General features: G+C 41.1%; 1 pseudogene; it reads left to right on the top strand.

Moving 5' to 3' along the window:
- LOC104853923 overlaps positions 1-6,403 on the top strand; it is a 26,008-nt pseudogene that overhangs the window by 12,020 nt on the left and 7,585 nt on the right.

Raw genomic sequence — 6,403 nt, 5'->3', positions numbered from 1 at the left:
TTTAGCTCAGTGGTTCTGCCACCTGCCTTGCAAGTGCAAGGACCCAAGTTTGATCCCCGGTACCAAAACAAAACAAAACAAATAAACAAAAGATTAAATGTGATATTAGACTAATATATACATTTCTGTGTGTATGTGTGTATGTGTTTTAGATATATATTATTGTACAAAAAGTCCTACTTAAGTTGATTTATAGACAAATAGACACTTGTAATATTAACCCAAGTGCCTTTCCATTTATATAGCTCAACCATGAGCTAATTAAAATCAGTAAAAGTAAAGACACCTTTAAAGTTCACTAACTGACGTGCTTCCTTTCAGGTGGCTAGCCAATCAAAATGACATCAAAATTGGTTTTATAAACACAAAGCCTATTGTTGTCTATATGCAATAAAAAAGTTTTTAAATTGGTATTCAAGAGAGAAACATAAAAATGAGACTAAAAAAATCCTATAATGCAGGACAAACTCTTATACAAAAATAAAAATTCACAGCTTCTCAACTCTGCCATGCCTCTCTGAGCTGATCTTATATAAATATAAATCAAGGCTTTGCTGTCATTGTTTCTAAGGCCCAATTTGGGTCTAAACAAGTGAATTCATTTCCTTTACAATCTTGGCTCAGCTGGGAAAGTCTATGCCTGTGTGTAATGGGTTCTAGGAGAGAAAGAAACTCATCTCATCCCATTTTTCAAGTGGCCAGTCTGCCTAGATACACCACCCATACAGAAGCTATAAGATACCTTGAGATTGTCCTCTTAAAAACAGCAGAACTGAAACACAAAAAATAAATAAAACAGACATTCATGGTGACCAAAATACCCCATGTACAAGCCAAAATTAAAAAAAATTAATTTGTAGATCCTGCCTCTTGCTGGTGAAGACATCCTCCAACTAGCATATAAAAATGCCAGCACTGATTGTCAGAGTCCTAACACTGCTTTAAAAATTTTAAATATTGGTAAACTTATTAAAGCTTATCAAAATGTGGGAACTGAGATTTATAAGGTACAGTGCTTATCGCTACTTTAAAACCTCAAAAATTGTGTCAAGGAGAGACATCTTCAAAAGACTGTAAAGACAATAAGCAAAATAAATCGACCAAACCAAAACAAAAATGTCCTAAATGTAAAAAAGATATCACTGGGCCAGTGTACGCTGCTCCAAATTTGATATTGAGGAGAATCCTATTTCAAAAAGTGGAAAGAATTGTTTATCACCTTTTGGATAAGATCAAGTGCAAAAAGTGGAAAGAAAAGAACAACTTCCCACACCCCAATAAAAACAGGGAGTCAATCGTAAAATGTTCAGGCTCTTGTGTGAGAGCCAACCCAGAGTCATAAGAGCTCATTACCAAGAGTCATAAGAGCTCACTGTTATAAATCTTAGCTAATTGATAAATTTACTTTTGGCTTCTAATTTAAGTTGGTATTTTTGTTTAATTAATATGCTTAAAACGTATCTTGTGCATTGTAAGTTCCTAAATTACAATTATAGTGTTAGTTTGCTTCTCTGCTTTCTGCTGGTGATAAGAATACTGATTCGAGGTCACTTGGAAATCTGTTGGCAGCCAGTCACATTTTAAAATGTAACAATCTGAAACCAAAGAAAAGCAAAAATAGAAAAGGCTCATTGAACACACTGGCAGCTTTGGAGATTTTTGTGTGATCTCTTGCCAGCAGAACTGGACCTAGACTCAAGCAACGGTGCATAAGGGACCTACAGTTGGCATTGATCTTGGCACCATCTACTCTTGTGTGGGTGTCTTCCTGCATGGGAAAGTGGAGATAATAGCCAATGATCAGGGAAACCAAAGCACCCCAAATTATGTTGCTTTCACTCACACTGAACGTCTGATCAGAGATGCTGCAAGAAATCAAGTTGCAATGAACCCAACCAACAGCTTTGGATGTCAAGCATCTGATTGGACATAGATTTGATGATGCTATAGTCCAGCCTGACATGAAGCATTGGCCCTTCATGGTGCTGAACAATGCAGGCAGACCTAAGGTTCAAGTCAAATACAAAGGAGAGACAAAGAGCCTCTATCTAGGGGAGCATCTTCTATTGTACTAACAGAGATGAAGGGAACTCCAGGTGCTTATCTTGGGAAGAAGACTGCTGCCAAAAGCTTACTTTAATGGCTCTCAGTGTCAAGCACCCAAAGATGCTGGAACCATTGCTGGTCTTAATGTACTTAGAATTATCAATGAGCCAACAGCTGCTGCTATTGCTTATGGTTTAGACAAAAATGGAGCTAAAAGAAATGTGTTGATTTATTTAGTAGGCAGCACTTTTGATGTGTCAATCCCCACTACTGAAGATGGAATCTTTGAGGTGGTCTCTGTAGCTGGAGACACCCATTTAGGTGGAGAAGACTTGGACAACCAAATGGTCAACCATTTTATTGCCAAGTTCAAGTGCAAGCATAAGAAACACATCAGTGAGCACAAGAGAGCTGCCCGCTGTCTCTGTACTGCATGTGAATGAGCTAGGAGAACCCTCTCTTCCAGCACCCAAGCCAGTATTGAGATTGATTCCTTCTATGAAGAAATCGACTTCTATACCTCCATTACCCATGCTTGATTTGAAGAGTTGAATGCTGGCCTGGCCTGTGACAATCTGGACCCTGTGGAAAGGCTCTTCAAGATGCCAAACAGGACAATTCACAAATCCATGGCATTTTCCTGGTGGGTGATTCTACCCAGATCCCTAAGATCCAGAAGCTTCTACAAGATTTATCAATGGAAAAAACAGCAAGTAAAAATATGAAAAAATGTTCCACATCACTGGTCGGTCATTCAAGAGATGCAGATGAAGACAACACTGAGATTCCACCTCACCCCACAAAGAATGGCTGCTATCAAGAAATCAAACAATAACAAATGTTGGCGGGGTTCTGGGGAGAAAGGAACCCTTCTCCATTGCTGGTGGGAGTGCAGACTGCTGCAACCACTGTGGAAATCAATATGGAGACACCTCAAAGAGCTGGGACTAGAGGTTCCATTTGACCCAGCCATCCCTCTGCTGGGTATCTTTCCAAAAGAATTAAAAGAATCATATCACGGTGATGTATGCGCACCCATATTTATAGTGGCACATTTTGTAATAGCTAAAACTTGGAAACAGCCCATTTGCCCATCAGTTGGAAACTGGATAAAGAAGAAGTACAGTCCCGGTACAAAAAAAAAAAAAAAAAAAAGATGTGGTTTTTCTATAAAATGGAATACTACTCAGCCATAAAGAATGAGAAATTAGATTCATTCATAGGAAAATAGATTCATTAATAGGAAAATAGATACATACTGAGGATATACTCCTAAGTGAAACAAATAAGTCACACGTGTAAATACCAAATAGTTTCTCTGGTGCGAATAAACTATAATAGTACATAAGATCCTAATGAGATAATTGACAATGTGAAATAGGAATAAAAGGGCTAAAGGTGTAGGGAAAGTGGGAAGGGTAGGGGAAAGGGAATAAGGGAAAAGAAAATAATATGAGAAAATGAAAAAATGGAAATAAAGCGTTTATAAATGCGGAGGGGAGGAGGGGGTGAAGGGAGGGCAGGGACAAGGGAAAAAATGAGAACCAAGACCTGTCATGTAAAGGTACAGGATCTGAGTAACGAATGTAACTGTACTGTATACCTAAAATGTACCAATAAACTCAATGAGGGGGAAAAAAAAGATTTATCAATGGAAAAGAATTGAATAAGAGCATTAACCCCAATGAGGCTATTGCTTATGGTGCAGCTGCTCAGGCAGCCGTTCTGTCTGGAGAGAAGTCTGAAAATGTTCAAGATTTGCTGCTCTCGGATGTCACTCCTGCTTCCCTTGGTATTGAAACTGCTGGTGGAGTCATGACAGCGCTCGTCAAATGCAATACTACCATTCCCACCAAGTAGACACCGACCTTCACCACCTACTCCGACAGCCAGCCTGGTGTGCTTATGCAGGTGTACGAAGGTGAGTGTGCTACGACTAAGGATAACAACCTGCTTGTCAAGTTTGAACTCACAGCATACCTCCCGCACCCCATGGTGTTCCTCGGATCAAGATCGCCTCTGATATCGATGCCAACGGCGTCCTCGGTGTCTCTGCTGTTGACAAGAGTACAGGAAAAGAGAACAAGATGACCATCACTCAGAGAAGGGCCATGTAAGCAAGGAGGGCACAGAGCAGTGGTCCAGGAAGCAGAGAAGTACAGAGCTGAAGGTGGGAAGCAGAGGGATACGGTGTTCTTCACTGGGGTCCTGTGCTTTCAATACGAAAGCAACAGTCGAAGATGAGCAGCTTCAGGGCAAGATCGATGATGAAGATGAACAGAAGATTCTTGATAAGTGTAATGAGACATCAACTGGCTGGATAAGAACCAGACTGCAGAGAAGGAAGAACTGGACCGTCAGCAGAAGGCGCTGGAGAAAGCCTGCCATCATCCCTACCCATCATTACTAAGCTGCCCCAGAGTGCAGGGGGCGGGCCTGGAGGAAGGCCTGGGGGCTTCCCTGGTGGGGAGCTCCTCCTTCTGTGGTGACTCCTCAGGGCCCAGCACTGAAGAGGTTGATGAAGCCAACCCCACGTATAGATTTAGCATTGAATAAAACATTGAAGGACCTAAATTTGTAGAAAATTCTGTGGCAGTTGTTAAAGTTTAACCGCTATAGTAAAGCACTGGGCATTCTCAATACTTGAACGTGGAACATGGTGCACAGGGAAAAGATTACACTGCCCTTTACAGGCACTGTATTACCAGTGGAAATGCAATGTCTTCAATAAAACTATTTAGGGTCTGGGAATTTAGCTCAGTGGTTCCACTGCCTGCTTCACAAACACAAGGGCCTGAGTTCGATCCCCAATACCAAAAAAATAAAATAAAAGTATTTAAAATTGGCATCAAAAAGGGGAGGGGACAGAGAAGGACACTTTAAAATCCAAGTGGTCACAGCCAAGTTTGTCATGAAAAATTTATAGGAAGTAGGACAGGAAAAAATATATAAAGAAGCCTGTAAGTATAAGATATATATATTTATATTTGGTACCAGGAATTTAACTCAGGACCTCTCGATTGCCAGGCACAAGCTGTACCACTGAGCTACATCCTTGACCCTAACAGATAAACTTTTGATATGAGAAGATTTTGTATTAAAAGTTTTGCCCTGTTAAAACAGATAAAAAGAGAGCCGGGCATGGTGGCGCATACCTGTAACCCCAGCATTTGGGAGGCTGAGGCAGGAGGATTGCCATGAGTTTGAGTCCATAGTGAGTTCAAAGCCAGCCTGAACTACATAGCAAGACCCTGTCTCCAAAAAACCAATAAATAAATAAGATAGGTAATGGCAAAACTGGAAAGTACAGTATGTCAAGAAAAAGTTTGTAGAAGATGCAATTTATAGAAATTTGTATATTTGCTTGTTAGTTTGGTAGAGCCTAGACTATTTCTTCTAAAAGCTCTTTGTTTCTCAAAAAAATTAGGTAGCTGGGCGTGGTGGTGCACACCTGTAATCCCAGCACTCGGGAGGCTGAGGCAGGAGTATCGCTGTGAGTTCAAGACCAGTCTGAGCTACATAGTGAGTTCCAGGTCAGTCTCAACTACACGGTTTTTTTTTTTAATTTAGGTAAAAGTTTCTTCATATCATTTCATATAATGATTTCATGATGATTGTTATGATAATGTGTTGTGCTTTTCTTGACCTCAAGTTTTGTCTATAAAACTTTATAATTGTTCTCTGTTAATATTATAGAGGAGTTGATCGCTCAAGGGCCGGGAGGTAGGCCGGGCCCCAATCCACCGTGGGAAGGAGAACCACACCTGCTCACGACCCAGCAGCCATCGCTCAAGCGCCAGGAAGGTAGCCACGTGGGTGCCCCTGAACCCCCATAACCCTCCCCCGCACTCTCAGACCTCCTGACTGTGCCAGTCTTTGGACCCACTCTGCAGAGGCAGGGGTGGTCACCAAGGGTATTTTTCTGAGTTCCCAACTTTGAACACCTTTAAAGAAAGGGCGTGGGAAACCTGTAATAGAACGTTGTGGAGTTCAACCATTCAGAAGGTTGGGGAACTCAATCTGGGCCTTGCAGCCCGAGGTCAGTCAGCGTCATGGGGTTCAGCAATCAGCTAACTGAGATCAGGGGTCTTGCATCCTCGCTCTGTCTGAGCCATTAAATGGTAAATATACTATATTGAAAAGTTTGTTCACTGCAGACATGTTCTGGACTGCTTCTTGATTTCAATTGAATTCAAATGATTTAAGGGTGATAGACTAGTGACTACCACAGGTGGTCAGTGTCCAAGTTGTGCTTGATCTTAATGTGTTGCTGATTGTATCAGTTGGGGTAAAGCATTGCCATTGATTTGATGAGCTGTTTTCTCTGATGTTATGAAGATGAGAATGTCTGTGGGTC

Source organism: Fukomys damarensis, unplaced genomic scaffold, assembly GCF_012274545.1.
Source record: "Fukomys damarensis isolate Sample0158 unplaced genomic scaffold, DMR_v1.0_HiC HiC_scaffold_5, whole genome shotgun sequence".
In the NCBI taxonomy this organism is placed as follows: domain Eukaryota; kingdom Metazoa; phylum Chordata; class Mammalia; order Rodentia; family Bathyergidae; genus Fukomys; species Fukomys damarensis.
This window is presented reverse-complemented; position numbering and strand designations above follow the sequence as displayed.